Raw genomic sequence first — 23,420 nt, 5'->3', positions numbered from 1 at the left:
CCCGATAGTTCCCTTCAATTCCCCTCCCCCCACCCCTGAAAAATTCACCCTCTCCAAGTAAATAATAAAAAATAACCTCTAGAAAATTTAGAGCAATTTGGTGTTCTTTAGCTGGATCCGTAACTAGGCAGGTGGAAGACGGGCGTCACCGACCAGCCCGGCTCTTACACACACTCTAACTCCAGATAACTTCTCCCACAACCAACCGTAATTATAATGGAGTGAGCCTCACATTTTGGGTATTTTTTGAGTTAATTATACGGTGATGAATCTCCGACGTTTTAATTAAGATATAAGATCAAACTCAGATCGTCTGCACCTTTTTCTTCGCGACTAAATACCTGAGGCTTTGCTACCTGAAGCTTTTTGAACGTGTTGAGACAAAAATATTGGGGTTTGCACCATAATTATCACTATTGTATTGACAACTTTTAAAACTAACCTTTCAATGTGGTCAATAAGGATGCTGTTAATATACACAACGACACAGGATAGAATATCAATTGTAAGTGGCCCAGATTAGAGATTTCGTCGTCAATATTTGTTTTTCAGACTGCTGTATGCTTCGTCAGACATAATCAAATATTTTGTTTAAATAATTAAAATAAAATTTTACCTATTTCCTAGTAGAGTTTTCGGTTGTTTCGTCATAGATTAAACCTTATTCCCAGGAAAACACGACGAGGTTGTTACATATATAATCAAGTCTAGGTTAATAGAGCTAATAATATTGACGAGAATATGTAAGATAGGATCTTTAACAAGGTACCAGATTTATCGAAAAAGTTAAAAAAAAAAAAAAACAGACTACGCAGTCGACCATGAGTTTTAAAAAGCTTTTTAAACCATTTCACTTTCAATAATATAGTGTTTTGGAGAATGCTTTAGCGGTATGTGGCCGTGTTGGCAGGCTGGGTGCCACGGTAGTGGCTGCCCCATACAAATACTACCTAGATTATTGCAAAAGTTGACATTGATTTTAATGTTGCAGCTTTTAGACCTTTGTCTTTTATTCTTTTATATTGGCCTTCAAAATCGAAATTAATTTTATCTATGTTTTTATAATTGTATTAGAGTCCGAGTCTGTATTCTGTATTTTAGTTCATGCAAGGTTCATTGACCAGTCGATCAGCTAAGTCATGATTTGCAACTGCAACATCGGATGATAAACACACGTGTTAAAAAAATTAATGCTGTTGGTAAAAAAATCTCATAGCGTTTAATATTAAAAGTACTCCATAAACGTATTTTTATTGGTTCTATACGGTATAAAGCAACTTGGGAATAATTTAGTCTCACATCGGTTTAATAACATATTATCGAGCCTGGCCTGATGACAGGTTGCACAAGGAACATCGGGAATGAGACAACGTATAACACTGAATGAGAGAATCAACAATAATAATAATAATAACAACAACAGTTTTAAGCATGAAAGAATGATGAAAGCATTCTCAAAAAACTTTTTTTTTAAACCAAGTATGATAAGATCACAGGAGTCAAGACTCATTTTATTATAAAACCGGTGATTGGAAAGGTGGGTCTCGAGAGCTAGCACTCGACGCAATAAGCATTTTTAGACGAGCATGCGCGCGCGCGCGCGGCTGCATGCTATCAGTTGTGGTAGCGCTCGGGAAAAAAGTTTTAATTAGTTTTCATGTCGTGTTTTTCCATATTGGATTCGCATGATTTGTAATATTTTTCATATATATATATATATATATATATATATATATATATATATATATATATATATATATATACTATTGAAACCGTATTTAGACGTGCAATTCTAAATGACGGAAAGGGTTTGATCAATGACCTTAGATCAACTGTAGACATCCAATAACACCCCATCGTTATCACGTGTGATAATAGTCTCAAAAAGCACGAGGATTTGTTCGGTTGTATGAGAGAAAATGTTGGTCGTCACACAAACTTATTAAGTCTATGATCGTATTATAATAATGGTCCACGAAGTGCCTTGATTATGGTAAAAAAACAAAACAGACCGTCATACTGGTTCAGGGACCACAGACCTTGATGGTGGTCAAGGATGATTCTAAGCAACGCCACTCGGCCGTATTTAGTGGATTGGATTAGTGGTAATTTCCTTCGCTGCATTGTTATGTTAACTTTGACCTGATGCCTCTCTCATCCCATGTAACGTGGAAATTATGATCCACATTTTTCATCATATCTGATCTCATAGTTCTGATCCCATTGTCGTACTCAGGCGGCTCACTGTTTTTCCATATTTCTCATCTGCAAGTGTTACATATATTTGTTATATCTCAAGATTATGTTGACATTAATATTTTAGATTAGGTGCAACAGGACGTGACTGATAATCTGTCCTTGATGCATCCTTCTTGTTGCATCAAGAGGCAGCATCATTTGACTCTTCTGTACTCGCTTTCTCATCCGTCAAATTCCGAGTTATATTATTTTTTATGATAATCTTGATGGGGAACTAACGCAAAAAGCTCCATGAAAACTTGCTACTTAAGGCATTTTTTTTTTTACTCCTATTTTATTTTAATATGAATTTGATGAATATTGATAACTCCATATGCTCCTTTGTCTAGGTGACTCCAAACCTTTCTTCCTAATATCTAACGTGATTCTGTTCCGATCTTTAATTAAAGGGACGAGGTAAATATATGCCACTACCACCATCCCTACAATGACCACCATCTCCACTAACATTACGAGCACAACTGTCATTTACCGTCACCTTCATCCTCATCAACACACCATCCCTGCAACTATCATAATTGCCCATTTTACCATCACTATAACGACGACCCCCCTCCCCCTTACCTCGTCACTACCACCACATCCAGCCGTCAGAACCTCTCCACATCCACAATCTTCACCATTAAAATTACCATCATTGACACTTGCACCAGTACCACTACCACCACCTGCAACTATCTACCACCATTTCCACCACCACCATTACCGGGCGCCACACCATTTAATCCATCCCGCGGAGATCACAAGAAAAAGCCTTTTACAGCACATCAAAAGCCCTGGTTTCCTCCGCCTTAATTGAATTACCAAAGTTTATTGACTGGATCCCTGTCCCGGATCTTTATTATGTTCCACATACTTCTTAAATTACCCTTTCTTCTTCCTTTGTCACTAGTCTTGTTGCGTCCCCTTTCTCTTCCTCTGGCCAGACACTCTCCCCTCCCATACGTGCACGCGCGCGCGCACATACGCTCTCTCTCTCTCTCTCTCTCTCTCTCTCTCTCTCTCTCTCTCTCTCTCTCTCTCTCTCTCTCTCTCTCTCTCTCTCTCTCTCTCTCTCTCTCTCTCTCTCTCCCTTCTCTCCTCCTACAGCCTCTCTCCCTTCTCCCTCCCTCCCTCCCCATCTCTCCCACTCCTCTCCCTTCTCTCTCTCTCTCCTCTCTCTCTCTATACTCTATATTCTATCCTCTCTATCCCCTCTATCCTCCTACATCCTCTCTCCCTTCTCCCTCCCTCCCCATCTCTCTCCCACTCGTCTCCCTTCTCTTTCTCTCTATACTCTCTCTATATTCTATCCTCTCTATCCCCTCTATCCTCTCCTCTCTTCTCTCTCAAAATTTTTCCTGTCTCCCCTTGAGTGCCTTTACTCTCCCCTCGTCCCGTGAGTGCGTGCTAACCACCTCGTTAAAGGGGCCTCAATCACTTGTCAGTTTCAACTGTCACTAAATACTTTCCTTAACCAACTTGGCTTAATAATGGGCGTCTGATAATTTCAGTGGAAATGCGAGAAATGGTGAAGAGTTGGTGGTGGTGAACATTTAATAGTGATGGAAGAGTCAGGTAGTGTTAATAAGACTTGTTAGCAGTGACGTTGTTAACAACAAAGAGATTGGTGATTGTATAGTTTGCAGTAGTGACAGGTTGCGTTACTGATTGGCAAATGGTGGTAACAGACGCCTAAGAGGCGATTGTTAGTATTGTTAAGCTGCTTGTGGTGGTTTTTGTCAAATCATGAACAGTTAACAATGGTGTTAAGGTATTGTGAGCCGTGTTCAAATTTGTGGCGCTGAGTTGTTAGTGTGTGTGTGTGTGTGTGTGTATGTGTGTGTGTGTGTGTGTGTGTGTGTGTGTGTGTGTGTGTGTGTGTGTGTGTGTGTGTGTGTGTGTGTGTGTGTATTTGAGTGTGTGTGTGTGTGTGTGCGTGTGTGTGTGTGTGTGTGTGTGTGTGTGTGTGTGTGTGTGTGTGTGTGTGTGTGTGTGTGTGTATTTGAGTGCGTGTGTGCGTGTGTGTGTGTGTGTGTGTGTGTGTGTGTGTGTGTGTGTGTGGTTAGTGTGTGTGTGTGTGTGTGTGTGTGTGTGTGTGTGTGTGTGTGTGTGTGTGTGTGTGTGTGTGTGTGTGTATTTGAGTGCGTGTGTGTGTGTGTGTGTGTGTGTGTGTGTGTGTGTGTGTGTGTGTGTGTGTGTGTGTGTGTGTGTGTGTGTATTTGAGTGCGTGTGTGTGTGTGTGTGTGTGTATGTGTGTGTGTGTGTGTGTGTGTGTGTGTGTGTGTGTGTGTGTGTGTGTGTGTATTTGAGTGTGTGTGTGTGTGTGCGTGTGTGTGTGTGTGTGTGTGTGTGTGTGTGTGTGTGTGTGTGTGTGTGTGTGTGTGTGGTTAGTGTGTGTGTGTGTGTGTGTGTGTGTGTGTGTGTGTGTGTGTGTGTGTGTGTGTGTGTGTGTGTGTGTGTATTTGAGTGCGTGTGTGTGTGTGTGTGTGTGTGTGTGTGTGTGTGTGTGTGTGTGTGTGTGTGTGTGTGTGTGTATTTGAGTGCGTGTGTGTGTGTGTGTGTGTATGTGTGTGTGTGTGTGTGTGTGTGTGTGTGTGTGTGTGTGTGTGTGTGTATTTGAGTGTGTGTGTGTGTGTGCGTGTGTGTGTGTGTGTGTGTGTGTGTGTGTGTGTGTGTGTGTGTGTGTGTGTGTGTGTGTATTTGAGTGCGTGTGTGCGTGTGTGTGTGTGTGTGTGTGTGTGTGTGTGTGTGTGTGTGTGTGTGTGTGTGTGTGTGTGTGTGTGGGTGGGTGTATGGGGGAACACAGCGTGTGTCGCATGGGTAGAAGCAATATATGTTTTGGTAAAATACGTTAGCCCCGGTGAGCTATGTTGGTACAAAGTTAATGTTAGTGAAAAGTTAGTATTAGAAAAAAAGTTATTGTTGATGAACATTAATCCTGATTGTTATGGTGAACTGTTCTAGTGGTTTTTAAACGTTACCATCAAAATAAGTGACAGAACAATAGCAGCAACATCAAAGCCAACAACATTAATGCACATTGATAGCATAACTATTGCTGTCATCTTCACAGACAGTACTGTTCCAAGCACAAGTACAACTGTCTGTCTCAGTGTGAGCATCACCACCACAGTATGATCAAGTACCACTCCTACCATCACCCTCTATCTCATCTACCACTAGTACGACCCCCCTATATCATCTACCACTAGTACGACCCCCCTATATCATCTACTACTAGTACCACCCCTTCCTCATCTACCACTCGTAACACCCCTATACCTCATCTTCCACTAGTACCATCCCTCGACTTCATCTACTACTAGTACCACCCCCCACCTCATCTACCACTAGTACCATCCCCTCTACCTCATCTGCCACTAGTAGCACCCCCCTCTACCTCACCTACCAGCACTATCACCCCCTCTACCTCACCTACCAGCACTATCACCCCCCCAGTACACTCTCCCAAGCCCTCCACAGTCGTCATTTACCACCCTTGACGGGCTTCCTCACCCTGAGTTTCAAGGTTTATAACCCGGCCTCATACTCCCATGATCTTCGTCTGTGTCTTCTTAAATAAGTTAGCTTCAGCCATTGAATAACGTTTATTCAGTCTTATACACAAACTCACTTGGTTTCTGACAAAAATACATCGTTACTGGCATGGCGAAAAAGGTATGAATTTTGAAGTAAATAGAATGAAATTATTGATATAAATTAGCAGTCACGGCTCGTCTAACTGCGGCCAAAGCAGTAAGAATTATAAGATAGTTACAGGTGGTTCAGGGAACACTGTTCTCTAAAGCTAAGAGAGAGAGGGAGGGAAGGAGGGAGGGAGGGTCTGAGCTAGCAGTAAAGGACAGGACGCGCGACGGAGAGGGAAGGAGATGGGATGGGTCCGTCCTGATAGAAGCAGAGATAAAGCACCAGCGCTGGGCAAGGACGAAGGTGAATTTAGATAAGAGTATAATAATAGAAAGAGAAAGATAAGAGAGGATAAGAGTGATCACGGGAACTGTAAAACAGGCATATTTCTTACTGCTGGGTACACGTACCAGTTTCCATTCTTTAAAGTAAAAACAAACTTTGTTTTGGTCTTTTACAGTGGTTGAAACAAGGGATGATACTTAATGTCGCTGTTCTCGCTGCTGGTGAGACTGTTCTATTGGGACTGTTCTTGCCTGTTAAATCAACAGTCCTTTTTGTTTGGTAGTAAAGAATGAAGTTCAACATTTTATTGGTCCTACCACTTCATCCTTTCCCAATTGGCCCTTTTCCTCTGACCCTGTGTTTCATTGCCCCTTCACCCCACCCCACACTCCTTCGACTTCCTCCCATGTGTATTTAACCGGAAAACTGCACGTTATGTATTCATTTTTTTTTACCTGATGATGTTCCAGAAAAGATCGAAACGTTGAAGAAAATAAAGCTTTCAATAATTACATTGAGTTTCATTGCCATGAATTTTGGTAACGTGATTGCTTTTATTAATACCGATATTAAGGAAATAGAAGCATATAAAGCTTACACTATAAGATCAACACAGCTAGCAATGTGGATATATTTACCCATTTATACATATATAATATATATATAAATATTAGGGGGGGGAGGGGAACTACCTCTGGATGATAGGGACTCATAGCCTCGAAAAGCACACATAATGCCCTAGAGGGGATTTTTTGGCCCTTTTCAATGCAGTTTCTATGTTCTTTTGTTCCACTCCTCTTCTCGAGTGTGTGTGTATATATTTATATATGTATGTTGTACCTAGTAGCCAGAACGTCGTACTTGGCCTACTATGCAAGACCCTATTTGCCTAATGAGCCAAGTTTTCCTGAATTTGTTTCTATTTTTTTTCTTATGAAATGATAAATCTGTCCATTTCATTATGTATATGTTAATTTGTTTAAATTTGAGTTAAAACTAACGAAGATAAATGACCTGACCTATCTTAACCTAACCTAAACTAACACAACTAAGTCAATAAATTATGGTTTTAATATTATATAATAATAATAATTCAAATAAACTAATTGGAAACAATTTATTGAAAATAAAGAAAATCACTCGGCCTATTAGGCAAATCAGGCCTTGCCTAGTAGGCCGAGAAGTGCGTTCTGGTTACTAGGTACGATATATATATATATATATATATATATATATATATATATATATATATATATATATATATATATATATATATATATATATATATAATAATAATAATAATAATGTACGTTATTAGGTATATAAAAGAGTTAAGTAGACAGAAAGGAGAATACTGAGGTTAAATGAAATACAACGCGAGTGTCCACCAAGGGAACTATTACGTCTTCTGCAGCATTATTAAATAAGAATATTTTATTTTTTTGCTATAAATCATTTAATGTGTGGGAATCCGTGTAAATGTTAAACACAATCAAAATAATATAACAATTTCAATACGACTTACCATGTTTTGAAATTTAACAAGTCATTTGTAGGTTCATATCACATCAATGTAAGATGAGGCGGTGGACATGATAGTTGAGCATTTATATTATGATAGAAGCATGCCACTCGAAGCCTGAGATTCCACTGACTGGCACCGTTGCCACCCGCATGTAATGTATCCACTGACCTACGTGAAAGGTCACGTAGGTTTTGACCGTTTTGACCGTCACGAAAGGTTTTGACCGTAGTGAAAGTATCCACTTTCACTACGTGTGCAGTACACTCCCAAATAATATAGCTGCACAGCTTTCTTTTTTGAAGGGGGGGGGGAGGTGGAGCGGCTAAGTCGACAATATACATTAAATACAAACTGAACTGGAAAATATTTTTTTGAGCAAATAGTTCAGATATAAGTGAAGAAAGTGATCAGGACACAAAATCACACAAAACTAAATATTGATAGGCCTAAGCCCGGCATAAGTGGCTCTGATTTGCGTGAAAGTAACTGATACAGCTGATTGCTTGTCCATCACCGGTACATATGTTATACACATAGCTGGTTCAGAAGGAAATGAACAACACTGATTCAGAAACAAATAGTACATAATTAGTCAATATTTTGATTGCATATAACCAAATTCATCTGTACTCGCCTAATTGTGCATACTTAGTTGTGCTTGCAGGGGTTAAGCTTTGGCTCTATGGTCCCGCCTCACCAGCGTCAATTAACTGGTGTACAGGTTCTTGAGCCTACTGGGCTCTATCAAATCTTCATTTGAAACTATGTATGGAGTCAGCCTCCACCACATCACTACCTAATGCATTCCATTTGTTAACTACTGACACTGAATAAATTCTTTCTAAGGTCTCTGTGGCTCATCTGGGTACTAAGTTTAAACCTGCATCCCTTCGTTCGTGTTCCACCCGTGCTAAAGAGTTTGTCTTAGTCCACCCCGATCAATTCCCCTGAGAATTTTGTAGGTGGTTGTCATGTCTCATTTGGCTTTCCTCGTAGGTCATTCCTCTCAGTTCCGGGACTAATCTGGTGACATACCTCGGAATCTTCTCTAACTTTGTCTTGTGTTTAGCTAGGTATGGACTCCAGGCTGGAGCTACATATTCCAGTATTGGTCTAACATAGGTGGAATTCAAGGTACTGAACGGTCCCTTACACAAGTTTCTAAAGGCAATTATTATGTTGGCCAATCTAGCATATGCCACACCACATAACACCTGTCAAAGGCTTATCGGTGTGTACTCACCTATTTGTGCTTGCGGGGGTTGAGCTTTGGCTCTTTGGTCCCGCCTCTCAACTGTCAATCAACTGGTGTACAGATTCCTGAGCCTACTGGGCTCTATCATATCTACATTTGAAACTGTGTATAGAGTCAGCCTCCACCACATAACTGCCTAATGCATTCCATCCGTTAACTACTCTGACACTGAAAAAGTTCCTTCTAACGTCTCTGTGGCTCATGTGGGTACTCAGTTTCCACCTGTCTCCCCTTGTTCGCGTCCCACCAGTGTTGAATAGTTTATCCTTGTTTACCCGGTCGATTCCTCTGGGGATTTTGTAGGATTTTGTAGGATTTTTGTAGGATTTTGAGGATTTGTGTGTGTGTGTGTGTGTGTGTGTGTGTGTGTGTGTGTGTGTGTGTGTGTGTGTGTGTGTGTGTGTGTGTGTGTGTGTGTGTGTGAAGATTATGAGTTTACAGCAGATGTACAGAAAAGGGCGCCCATAACTGATTCTGTTGAATGTGTCTGAGTTTGACCGAAATCAAATATATTTGAAGTAATTCGGATATGAATGCTGCAGCTGGGACAAGAGTTATGGGGAGTGAGAGCTGAATGGAACAAAACAGTGTAGTGATGTACTGCAGCAATGTGTCCCCCTTAATGAGTTCTGGTCAGGCAGCCGTGTGAGTCATGAGGTTGCGTTGTGAGTCATGAGGTTTCAATGTGAGTCGAGGGGGTTTCGTCGAAAGTAGTGGGTAATGCGAGGTGGGGAGGGGGTTGAGTGCACGCTGGGATTGAGTGCGGGACACCGACCTCTTTACATAGTCATATATCTGCGATCACCAATAGCCATCAAATGCAAATGTTGGCTCATATGTGGGTTTGTTGATGAATTTGTTGTGCCCTCAATAACAGTCACCTTTTGTGTGACCGTAATAATTATTTTAGAGTTCTTGAATGTGTAAATTCATTGAAAATGTAACTATATATATATATATATATATATATATATATATATATATATATATATATATATATATATATATATATATATATATATATATATATAACTTTTATATAACTTTTATTATATATAATATATATATTATAACTTTTATTATATAACTTTTTTTGTGTAATGACATTTTCAAATAAAGTTAGATAAATATACACACTTAACAAAAGAATAGGGGTGGTAGGAGAAGAAAATATCAAAGTGTTCAGTGAGGATCCACAAGGTCTTCTCTGAGTACTCTTTATTTTCTTCTCCGAGGCTATGGGTCCCTACATTTGCACCAGAGGTGGTACCCCTTCTAGGTTTTTAAATATATATATATATATATATATATATATATATATATATATATATATATATATATATATATATATATAAATATATATATATATATATATATGTATATGTTGCAGCTGTAGCTTTTGTTTTTGAGTGGGGTACTGCAGTATTGAATTTCAACTCTGGTACCCGCCACCCGGAATGACTGCATGGGAGACTGAATATGAACCCTATTCTCCTTCCCTGCTATTCCTGGATATAGCTCACCCTGCCAGTCAACCCACCTGACCCACCATTTCAATCACCAGTCCGACAGCCACTATTCATCACCTGATCTCCCACTGAACCCGTATACCTTCCCCATCGCCTCTATGAGGATTTTAGTCCCCTATTGATGGGGGCCTCTATTGGGTCACCAAGCCCCCCAATCAACCCACCTGTCACCCCACCTACAACCCACCTATCACCCCACCAACCACTCTACCTACAACCCACCCTTTCCCTCAGAAAGACTAAGAGGATGGGACTGAAGAGCAGACGATGTCTGGGGGTCACCGTCCATCACCCTCTTCTCTCCGATATTGACAGATTTTTATATAAATCTTGGTTCAGAGTCGAGCCAGCCCTTCAAGGACCTGTTGGGGGCCTGTGCTGGCTCGTGCGAAGGCTTGGCCGATGACAGCACACCGGTCGAGGGTAACTGGATCTCTTTATTGGAAATATTATTTCATCATTTCGGTCATACATGCATACATACCTTCTACGTAAGTTTGTATTAATTCTTCTCTTTCCTTGATGCCATATAATAAAATACCTTCATAATCAGTTTGAATTAATCCACTGTAGGATGGACGTCTTCCCCAAAATATTCCCACAATCTGCCCATCTCGAAGCTGGTCTTGTCATAAGGTAGGTTTCTGCCTCGTTAATTCCATTCAGGTATTTTCCAACCAAATGTTCATCCGTTCTTGTGGTCACATGTCCTGACCACTCACCATTTTTCTTACTTGAATAATATTTCAGGATTAGTTTGAGATCCGAGCTGTTCGTTTCTCTCCGGTCTTTCAGCACTAAGTACGAGTTCTTAATGTAATTATTTCTTTGAATGGGTATTGTTAAAGATTGCAGCTTTCACTCAAAATACATTAGTAAATATCAAAGTGCAAACAGTCATCTGTTTCTCTCACACAGTCGTCTGTTTCTCTCACAGTCGTCTGCTTCTCTCACACAGTCGTTTGCTTCTCTCACATAGTCGTCTGCTTCTCTCACACAGTCGTCTGCTTATCTCACACACTCCTCCCCCATCAACCTCGTTTTTAACAGATGCTATTTCTGCACTGCTAATTTTATTTGCATTCCCACGTAGATCTAATTTTGTTATGGTGATGACAGAAAACCGCATCAGAGACGTATGAATTTAGAGCGGCAGATTCATCAAATAAAAATAAACTTACAAAAGTTTGACATAAAAATATACAATTGTCCGAAATTCTATATATATATATTCGAGTGCACATACATACGAACACGTGCGAGTACACACACACACACACAAATCATCATATATCAAGATCATCAAACCGATATCAAGAGGATAATATCAGCGGCATATGCCAGGCTGGCCAACATAAGAACGGCATTCAGAAACTTGTGTAAGATGTCGGGAAATAAACATGTGATCAGGCTACAGAAAAGAGACAGTCTTTCAAAGAATAATAGGGAAGCGTGGGTGAAGAGCTCTCAAAAGGTTTCCCTGAGTTTTTTAAAATAGATACAGAGCCGCCCCCCCGGATCTACGACTTCCAATGGAACAGGCACTACCAGAAACTGATCGATATACAAGTAACACCATAGGAAGTAGAGAAACAATTACAGGAGCTAGATGTGATGAAAACCACAGGCTGTCACAAGATCTTATAATGTATCCTAAAAGAGGCAGCAGCAGCATTCTGTGAACCTCTTGCTGTAGCATTCAACTCCTCATTCCATAGGTCTGGAGGTTTCCTCATTTGAAAAGCCATTAAATGTGATTGTTATTTGCAAGGAAATGCGCGCGTGTGCGCGGGTGTGCGCCCACGTGCACGCACACATGTCCATCTTCGTTAAAACATCATCTGGGACAGTATATTTTCTGAATACGAAAGTGTAAAAGATTTCAGACCTGGCCTGCTGTACTATCAACTATGTAACTATTTGATTTAAATAGATCGTTTGGATTTACTACTTTAACTGCATGTGATCATTCAGCTTAGTAATTTAGCTTTTTGTTATTTGTCTGATCCTCATTACAATATGACCAAACTGAATTACTGTGATAGGCCATAATTAGATATAAACATTTAAAAAAATATATTTAAAATTCGAGCATCAATGTGGAATTTCCTCCACTAAAATCCCAAAGCAAATATTAACATTCCTAAGATTCCCTGCAAGACTGGTCCCTGAACCAAGAAGACTGAGCTACAAGGAAAGGTAGAGAGAGAACTAGTCCTTACATAAATGATTATTGGAGGCACTAGCATAAGGTCCCTCCAAAAAATAATATTTAGCCTTAACATGGACATTACGTGTGACAGGCATTTGTGCACAAAGAACTTACATTAACGTGATGTATTAATGAGAAAATCAGCAGGAGCCATGAGGAGAATTGAAACCTTAGGGAGTACCCAGAGCATGGGTTCGAATCCTTCTAATGGCTCCTACTGATTTTCACACAGGCCTTTGTATTTCCGACATACCTGCGGATCGTTTGTCGTGCAGTCGAGTTTGTTCTTGTAATGAACAACTGTGCATGACTGTAGTAAGTGGTGACTTGTTCGGCAGCATAACTGGATCAAATGCTATGTTGAATAACATTCAGAGTTCAGGTGAGATAGAGTTCTCTATTTGGTGGGTGGGGGGAGTAACCGGCAAACGTTGTACCAACAGTTTAAGTTCCCAAATGCTGTGTAGTGATATGTGGGAGGGGCCATATAACCTTTGACCTCAGGACGCGAAATATTCCAGGGAATTGTCTCTACAGAGGCGAACGTACAATGTGAATCAAGTTCAAGTTCAAGTATGTTTATTGAGATAAGAAAGAAATACATCTCAAAGGGATAGAGTAGCTTAAGCTATTTCTACCCCCCTGGACAATGTGAATTTATTATTCTTTAACTCATTCGTGTAGAATCTTTAGTATATATAACAGCAGAGCTGCGAATGAGTGGGATTGAGTGGTTATAAATAGTAGCGGTCTCGTATGGGCCAATAGGCCTTCTGCAGTTACCTTGTTCTTATGGTCTTAATGTGCATGTGTGAACGAATGTGCGTAAGTGTATGTGAGTGTCTTGTATGTATATGTGGAAGGTGTACTCACCTGGTTGTGTTTACAGGATAGAGCAGTAGTTCCTTATCCCTTCCTTTCTATCCACAGGTCAGTAAATGCATTGAATTCCATTCCTCTTGTTTATCGTCGTATTTCATTTTAAAGATGTTAACCGAATTTGCTTCAACTTTTTCCAATTATTGCACGCTCTTTTGACTAGAGATTTATTTTGTTCAAGTCCATCCTAACGTTTTTCCTGATTCGCGTGCGCGCGCGCGCGCGTGTGTGTGTGCGTGTGTGTGTGTGTGTGTGTGTGTGTGTGTGTGTGTGTGTGTGTGTGTGTGTGTGTGTGTGTGGAAACAATCACCACAAACCACAGTGTGACAGATGGCAGGAGTCCCCTGGCCGCCTGTCACCACGCCCTTCACTGCCTAATGTTGCGACGTTATGTCCACAATTACTGGCCAGGGAGTGCTCCAGCCTACACCCCACACACCATTACCCTGAGAGATGAAGTTAACTGTAAGTGGGGTGCTGTTGTGGTGGTGCTTGGTGTGGTGTGGTGTCTGGTGTGGTGTGGTGTCTGGTGTGGTGGTGGTGTCTGGTGTGGTGGTGGTGGTGGTGTCTGGGGTAGTGGTGGTGTCTGGTGTAGTGGTGGTGCTTGGTGTGGTGGTGGTGTCTGGTGTAGTGGTGGTGGTGTCTGGTGTGGTTGTGGTGCCTGGTGTAGTGGTGGTGTCTGGTGCAGTGGTGGTGTCTGGTTTTGTGGTGGTGGTGCCTGGTGTAGTGGTGGTGGTGTCTGGTGTAGTGGTGGTGGTGTCTGGTGTAGTGGTGGTGGTGTATGGTGTGGTGTGGTGTCTGGTGTAGTGGTAGTGTCTGGTGGTGTCTGGAGTAACACGTGCTAAATATACTTTTAATTAGATAAACAGAACAATTAAACAAGATATGTGTAATACGTAGATGTCAGCAAGCTAATATAATTATCTAACAGTTATCATTTCCATTTATTAAATCGGTAAAAAAAATCTGAAGGAATTAGTGGTTGAGATAAGTCATTTTATTCCCAGTTCGAATGATACTCGTGTGTGTGTGTGTGTGTGTGTGTGTGTGTGTGTATATATGTGTGTGTGTGTGTGTGTGTGTGTGTGTGTGTGTGTAATGTGTGTGTGTGTGTGTGTGTGTGTGTGTGTGTGTGTGTGTGTGTAATGTGTGTGTGTGTGTGTAATATATTACTGAGTTTATGATTAATTGTCGCAGGTCACCTTAGTGTAAAGTTCTATTTCAAACTTTTATCAATAACAAGAAAAACAAATTGATCGATTCGCAGTACGTGTATAGTTCACCGCGTGTAAAAAAGGACGTAAACAGCTAATTTGAAGTAAAAAATATTACATAGCTATTACAAAACACAGCAATTATTTCTATATCCATTAAGATAATTACGAAATGGGATTGTAAGTCGAGGGAGGGTGATGTATGCTCATTATACTCCTGTAGCAGCGCTCTTCTCTTCCCCTGGATATACCAGAGACTAGTGGCGCACACATGTACATAAATAATAATGAATTGTGCATTATTAAACATGTTAATCCCGGGAATTACGTGTTGGGGAGGGTGGGGAAGCGAAGTATAAGGCGGGGGACATCTTGCGACTGGACAAAAGGAGACTTCGTACGACACGAAGGAAGAAAGAGGCGATCCCCGAGAGGACGGACGAAGTCGTTCTCCGACAGGACGGGCAGAGAGACGCTCTCTGACAGGACGGATGTGAGACAGGACGGACGGAATAAGCACCCAGGCACCTACTCCGTTGTGGTATATAATAGTGCGCGTCAGGGAGGCCGGGCCGCCTGTCTCTTCCCGAGCTTCGCTACATTGTTTACAAACTTTCTCCTGACAGCTGGAATTTGTCTTCATTTAAACAAGTGGAGGGAGGGGGGGGGGTTAAGGCCGGTCCGCAGACAGCCTGAATATTCTCGCGCGCGAGTGTGTTGATCCTTCTAGAGCAAAAGCTGTAGTCGCTAGAGCAAGAACAACAGTCGAAATTGGCACATTAATTCTAGGCAGCATTAACATACCCACTACAAAGTCGGTCAGAGCAAAACAAGTAGCAAAGTAGCAGAAGGAAATAAAGTGGCAACGATGGACCGTATGTGTTGTGAAATTTGGATATTTAAGTGAGCGAGTGTGTGTCGGTGGAGGGCTCCCTCTCTGCCTCGTATAAAATGCAACTAAAGAGGGAGTTTGTATAGAAATAGGAAACTGAATGGATTTTTTCCCCAACAATTTAGAGAGCACTTGCCGTTTGTCTTCATTCTCTAAATTGGGCTCAGCTGGAGAAGGGGGGCTAGGCATTTAATTCCCAGAAGTTTTATCGAGTTTGTTACAACTAGTTACTTACATGTGTCTGTGTGGTGGGTGCAACCAGAAAGATCTCACCTGTGTACATAAACCTTGTTCTTTGCGCTCACTAGCGGCTTGTATGGAGCTCCTACCATACAACAACATGAATAGACGTCCTTTATAACTGTGTGTTTGTGAAGGTATGGTGTGGATATCTAATTATTATCGTTGGAATAATAGGCTTTGAGTAGCATTTTGTGGCATGAGGAGATACGAATAAAAGCTGGCACACACTGCAGGTATCGAGCTCCATGTCGAGGAAAGTTCGCCTGTGGTCTTCTGTTATAGATCAGCATTATGCTACAAGTGTTTAAAATAAAATAACTGCACCCTAAATTTGAAGAGATGCAGGAATGGGTGTAGATACAAAATGTTAGATGCTTGAAGAATGTGAGTAGACATGCGGGCAAGTGTGGAAGTAATGTATGTGTGTGTGTGTCAACTCATTCTCCAAACATCCCAATCCCTATAGGCTAGAATATCTAAAAAATATAACGTTTTAAATTGTTGGAAATTTACATGGCACAAGAAAGTGTGAGAGCCTAACCCATGAATCTGACCTAACTTGCCATAGGTCTAAATAGGTAATCCTAGTTCTAACACAATCTTAAGCTTAATATATTTCACCTATGTGCTTAAATAGATCTATGAAAAGTTAATTTAGTTGTAGAATTCTTTCTCGGACTCTCATCAAATTTCATAGAACAAAATATGAGCCTTTTTTTTTTGAGGGGATAGGGACAACAGTTTAGATTTTGCACATTCCATCCACAGTTGCTATAGGCACTGTGGATAGGTAGACGTGTTCGCACGTGCGTGTGTGTGCACGCGACGCCTGTGCCTGTGTGCACGCGACGCCTGAGCCTGTGTACAGGGTAGTGTGACCTACACCCCTTCCCCCCCCCCCAGGCCATTCTGGCTACCATAACACCATTAAAGCAGTAATCAAGAGCATCACGAAGCCGTCACCTGCCTGGGAATTGTATCCTTATTTAAACGGCGCATTAATTAGCTCGAAACTTTGTTAGGTAATTAGTTCATTATCCCGGTAATTACTCCGCTAATTAGTAAGACGGGGAGATGATTGGCTTCTGTGTTCAGCAGCAGCAGCAGCGCATCCTCCTACACTGGCGAAGCGCCCCATGCTTTCCTGACCCCTTGTGTTTTATGTGGGCCTTGCTTTCTTTGACACTTTTGACACACACACACACACACACACACACACACACACACACACACACACACACACACACACACACACACACACAACACACACACACACACACACACACACAACACACACACACACACACACACACACACACACACACACACAACACACACACACACACACACACACACACACACACACAACACACACTCTCTCTTACTATTTTAGTTTTACTAATCTTTTAATTATTGTTTACATTTGTTTTGCTTTATTATCTGATATTCCTTCGTTTACTTGTTGGTTCTATGAGATATATATTTGGAATGGAAGTAATACCTACACATTCATTTTCAACAACCCTTCCTAGCTCTTCCGAGTCTTGAACTCAAGTTTCAGTGAACCTTTCTTGTATACCTATCCCACCCCTTCCACCCATTCCAACCTCATTTGTACACTACTCGTGGGGCTTCCTCTTTTTCTGTCTCATCTGTAATGACAATTACCGCGTATGTTCCTCTATATTGTGTAAGAGGTGAATAGCGTTGAGCATTTGAGGTGTTAAACCCCCAACAACCACATTACATGTGTTTCCAGCTGCTACTCCATCTGTGTAAACCATCTGTCGCAGGTGGTGCAACAGGATGAAAGAAGACTCAGATTTTCATGAATGGCTTCCACGCATCTGCCATCATGGCCAGAAAATACACCATGGGAAATTTGGACCATTTAGTGCCAGAAACTCTGCCAAACCATTGTTGTTTAGCCTAAACATAATTTGTCAAGCAGATACATGCACTTTTTTGTATTTAATCTTTTAACAAATTTAAAAAAAAATAAAAGCTCCAGGTATTGATTTGAAACAGATCATAATGCGTCGTGTATTTTTGTTTTAATCTTTGTTTCATAGTTTGCTGTATTTTATATGGACGGACCAATCTGATGGCTATAATACAGTAACACTTCATTTACAGTTAATAATACTTTATAAGCCATAAGGCATAGAGATACTGCCCCTAATAACACAATAGACATTTTACACTATGGTCATCAACTTCGTTAGTAACGAGATAATTGCTTAATTATGTGTCATTTGTTTTTAGTTTAGGCTCGGGCTTTAGCGAGCTGGTAGGGAACGATTCGTTCCAGTTAATGAACAAATATTTAGGCTTACAACCTACAGCTTAATCTCGCTGACTACCAACGTTATGGTTATCAACGTTAAAAATGCAACCAACTGGGAAAGTAACGGCTCGCATATATCTACGTCTACGATTTCGATGAATGGGACCCGATAGGTTTGGTGGGTTGCTTGGGTTCGTACCGTTTCTGGTTAGGTTAAGAGGTTAGAAATTTTTTGTCGGATCTCGGATAAATAGTCTCACGACTACCAAGATTTTTGAACAGTCGTGTGCTCTAGTGGTTAAGGTACCAGGTACGCCAAGGTGCATAGTGATCCTGGCTATCTGGGTTCGAATCCTTCTGGGTTTTATGATAAGGATAGCCAGCACCGAAAACATGAGCCTTATCCTTCATCTCTTATCTACCACTGGTGAGGCTCTCCACTTGGATTACGGTGCTCTGCTGTGATCGCTACGCTACACTGTGGCCTCACTCTAAGAGAGAGAGAGCATACAGCGGACGGCGACCAAGCTGATGCCTGGTAAAAGGAGAACTTTCATACATAGACACACTCCAGTGTCTTAATCGAGAGTGGGAGGATCAGCGCTGATTATTAGCGACGTACCGCACCACGTCGGACTCTCGGACATCGTCACCCTGAATTTGGAAGAACAAGTCAGAGTGTTTGTGTCGATGATCTCAGAATGGCGCACTAAAACGCTCTTAGACGTCTTGGCAAGAGGAGATAGATCACGGTATACAGAAGTTATATCGTGAACACTCATACGGTATTCAGAAGGTATACCGTGAGAGAAGGTATTACCGTGTACAGAAGGTGTTACACACTCGTTGCTGGCTGAGTGGATAACGCTTGGGGGTCGTAGTCCTCATGGCCCGGGTTCGCTTCCCGGAGGAAGTGGAAACAAATGGGCAGACCATTCTATTCACCTAGGTTGTAGGAGACTCGAACCGTGGACCCCACGCGTGTGAAGCCGAAGCTCTATCGACCGAGCTATTGAGTAGAATTTTTTTTTAAATGGGTAGAGTTTCTTTCACCCTGGTGTCCCCGTTCACCTAGCAGTAAATAGGTACGGTTCCTGGGGATTAGACAGCTGCTACGGGCTGCTTCCTGTGTGTGTGTGTGTGTTCCAGAAGCGGAACCAAAGAGCCAGTGCTGACCACAGCAACCACAATTAGGTGAGTACACACACACACACACACACACACACACACACACACACACACACACACACACACACACACACACACACACACACACACACACACACACACACACACTCACACAGAACTAGCACAATTCATTCAGCCCCCGAGAGTGATAAAGGTAATGATAATCTCTTGCAAATAATTAACTAAAAACTGGAGCAGCAGGAGAAGTGCGCGCGCCCCGCCAGCGACCCAGCTGCCGCCCTCACTTAAAACACACATAATGGTCCCAGAGTGTGGCCACCCGCCGGCCTCCCTCACTTTACTACTAATGGGTCTCTGCTTTATTACATCTCTGGGGACAGAATCGAAACTTCAGCTTGGTTTTACCTTCACAACGTACTCTCTTACTCCTGACACTTTATATAATATGTAATAAATAGTATATACATTATATTAATGACTGCCAAAGCCTCTACATCAAATACAGTAGTTTATTTTATGCGCGATGTCATAAATGTTATAGGACAGGAGCAAAATATTCCTCCAACACCAAAAGGTATATCTGATACTAAGTTTATACGTAGGACACCAAAGACTTAAATCTGACATCAAAAGATAATATACATTACATGGAGGTCAGATGTTCAATCTACGCAATCGTAATATAATGCAGAATATGTATACATATATAATTAAAAATGTCTGGATAGGTTCGAATAATGATTCAAGCACGAATGTTTAATATATTTTGGATTTTTTTCCTTCGCTTGAAAAAGAATTTTCTAAATTTTCTTTCCAAAGATTATTTTACCATTTTATTGTGCCTGACACGTTTCGCTAAAGGACGTGTTATGTTGAAGCTGTCCACATTTTCGAAGGGTAGGAAGAGAAGTGAAGTCAAATTAACACTAGTAACTGTGTGGTGTTATTTCAATCGATGTCAGCTCTGGCCAGTAGGTGTGGTGTGTGCTGGTAGTTTTGCCTTGGTCTTGAAAATTAAAGTACATACCCCAGTGTAATCAGCTTTACGATAGCTGGGTTAGTGAGTGTGTGTCTTGTAGTGCTTCGGCTATGTCAAATATTCCCTTATCGTTGTATCTGGTGATTATTTTGGTGGTATTCAAGAGCAAGAATAGACGGTCATCTTACTCTTGTAAACTGAATCTTATGTTTCCAGTCGATAAGAGCTACGTTTCATTTGATCATGATCTGCATGACTCTTCCGTCTCGCTAGCCTTCAGAACGTAGTAGTTCCTGTAGCAGAGCTTTACAGGAAGTAGGGCAAGCTCTGCAGATTTGGCCGAGGCGTCACAAAAATGAGGGAACTAGGACTATGGGTTAAACGTGGGAGTTGGAAAGGAAGGAGGAGAGGGAGGGGGACAGAACAAGGGGGTCACTCATAGGAAGAGAGAACCAGAACCGGGGAGTCACACATTGGGCAAGGGGGAGAAACAGATTAAGGGATAACAGAAATAAACTGAATCCCCCCCACATACAGCAGAGATATTACTTGAACCTTCTTCACTGTGAAGGTAGTACACACACACACACACACACACACACACACACACACACACCACTTGCCCCCTGAGCGGTGGCTCAATAGAAAAGCCACCAGTCCACTCTCCAATACGCCACCAGGGAGCGCCCAGTTTTGTCGCGTGTTAGTCATTTATATGCAAATCTGAAGTGGTATAATAACAGTAGTTACGTTCCCAAACACTGCCCTTTCCCCTCCCTCCTCCTTCCCTCCTTCCACAGTTCATGGTAGCGGTTCTCGTCGAACTTCTCTCCTTTCACAGTTCATGGTAGCTATCACTTTCTTACCCTCGTATGGGGAAAATTTTATATATCTCAGTTCTTAGGAAGTTTGTAATTAGCAGTGTATGATATATCTGGTAAACTGTAACGTATGGCACATCTGTGTATGGTGAAGTATAGTGTTTTGTATATTCTTTGTATATGGTCAAATGAGCCTACTGTACATAGATTACCGAGTTGTGAAATACCGTGGAAACCCAATGAGTTTTATTGCTGAATGTAGTGATGTATAGCTATACAAGGTGTAGTGTTGAGCAGTTTTGTATTGTGAAGTAAAATACAGCTATGTATGATGAAGTATGATATGTATGGTGGAGTATCATATGCATGGTGAAATGTCGTGTAGGTGTCAAATATTGCGATGGTGTAAATGGTCCCGTTTTGTGGTCGCATGGTGTAATGTGGTGCAAGAAGCAGTGATGAAGTGTTCTCCTGTAGTGTGTGGTGTAGTGTGGTTGATTGATGAAGATTAAGACACCAAAGAGGTGGCACGGGCATGAATAGCCCGTAAAGATGTAGTTGGTGTAGTGGGTAAGTATATATAGTGTAAAGTGTGTGAGAGAAGCACATGTGTTCCATTTGACAGTACTCTGTCAGCCTACAAGCTTCCGCGAGGACTGGCTCTCTCTCCAGGATGTACAAATCCGTGACATCAGAAGATACTACTAAGATGATAGGCCTATTCGTATTAGCCAATTCCAAAATAAATAGCAAAAAAAAATATGGGTAAATTCATAAGGGGGTACGATAACAAAACAGCTAGGCCTACTGAATTTTAATTTTGCAATAAGCTCAAGGAGATAGTTGCAGTTGCCTGGCTATGTCAGTTTACAGTACCCAAAAGAAAGACAAGAGAACTGTCTGTACTATATATCTATCATAAAATATAAATACGAGATTCATGCATTGATAACTACGACTATATAAACATCTCTGGTTTAACCCCAAACAAATTACATGAAAATATAGACCTTACAGATATTTAATATTAAATATAAAGTTTCTATGATGATTGTATAGACTTCTGCTAACATTCATTGTAATATAAAATAATACCCAAATTTACTATTAATAAGGCATAAGAGTAACATTGCCAGTAGTCGAACAAATTTGTTCCGGAACACGAGAATAAATTGTCCAGTGAATTTAATGCACTTCAGGACAATACATATATTTGAAAAACAGGCAGAATGCCCACTTCCAGTTAATAAACTTTAATTAGACGAGCACAAATAGTGACAAAACTCCCAACCCAAACAGATAATCTCGTTTTGGGCCATTAGGTCCACAGTTATCCGTGGATCTAATGTAATCCGTCGTAATATATTTCCAAACCGGAGAGGCAACATGGTCTAAAGGTGAATTTTATGAAATGGAGAAAAAGTTGTGTGTTTAGGGGAGTTGAAAGAAAAAGGAAAGAGGTATATGAACAGTCATCAACGTATGTTTAGCAAACATAACGGGCTATTCGGCCCGTGCTACCTCCTGGGTGACTTAATCTTCATCAATCAATCATGTTTAGCATTTTATCTCCTGGTGTGTGCTAGTAGGGGGGATATGTGAAGTGGTTGAAACAGTAGTGAACTAAATGGTAAACACTGGTTCACTGAATGTGAAACACTGATTCGTAAATATGAAACACTAGTTTACTGAATGTGAACCAAATAACTGATTGTGAATTGTGAACCATTCAGAAATGACTGAATGTGAACCAGTGGTTCACTGAATGTGAAACCACCGGTTCACTGAATGTGAAACACTAGTTCACTGAATGTGAAACACTGGTTCACTGAATGTGAAACACTAGTTCACTGAATGTGAAACACTGGTTCACTGAATGTGAAACACTAGTTCACTGAATGTGGAACCACTTGTTCACTGAATGTGGAACCACTTGTTCACTGAATGTGAAACTCTGGTTCACCGAAAGGGAAAAGCTTGAACATTCAACGGATGTTTCAAAATATTGCAGCCTTTTAAAAAATCTAATATTTTAATGACAGCGAAAAGATCAAACACTTGTCGATAATTGATGAGTGAATATGAGACTTTGCTCGTGTTGGCTGAGCCCAATTATTCAATATTGATGACAAATTCAAAGCTCTCTCTGAGTGATAACACAAGTCGTGTTTGAATCTTATAATAGATGAAGACGTGTTATCATTTCTCCTATAACACCATTTTTCAGAGATATTACAGGGTTAGATCCTATGAATGACAAG

Source organism: Procambarus clarkii, chromosome 44 (assembly GCF_040958095.1).
Source record: "Procambarus clarkii isolate CNS0578487 chromosome 44, FALCON_Pclarkii_2.0, whole genome shotgun sequence".
Lineage (NCBI taxonomy): Eukaryota > Metazoa > Arthropoda > Malacostraca > Decapoda > Cambaridae > Procambarus > Procambarus clarkii.
This window is presented reverse-complemented; position numbering follows the sequence as displayed.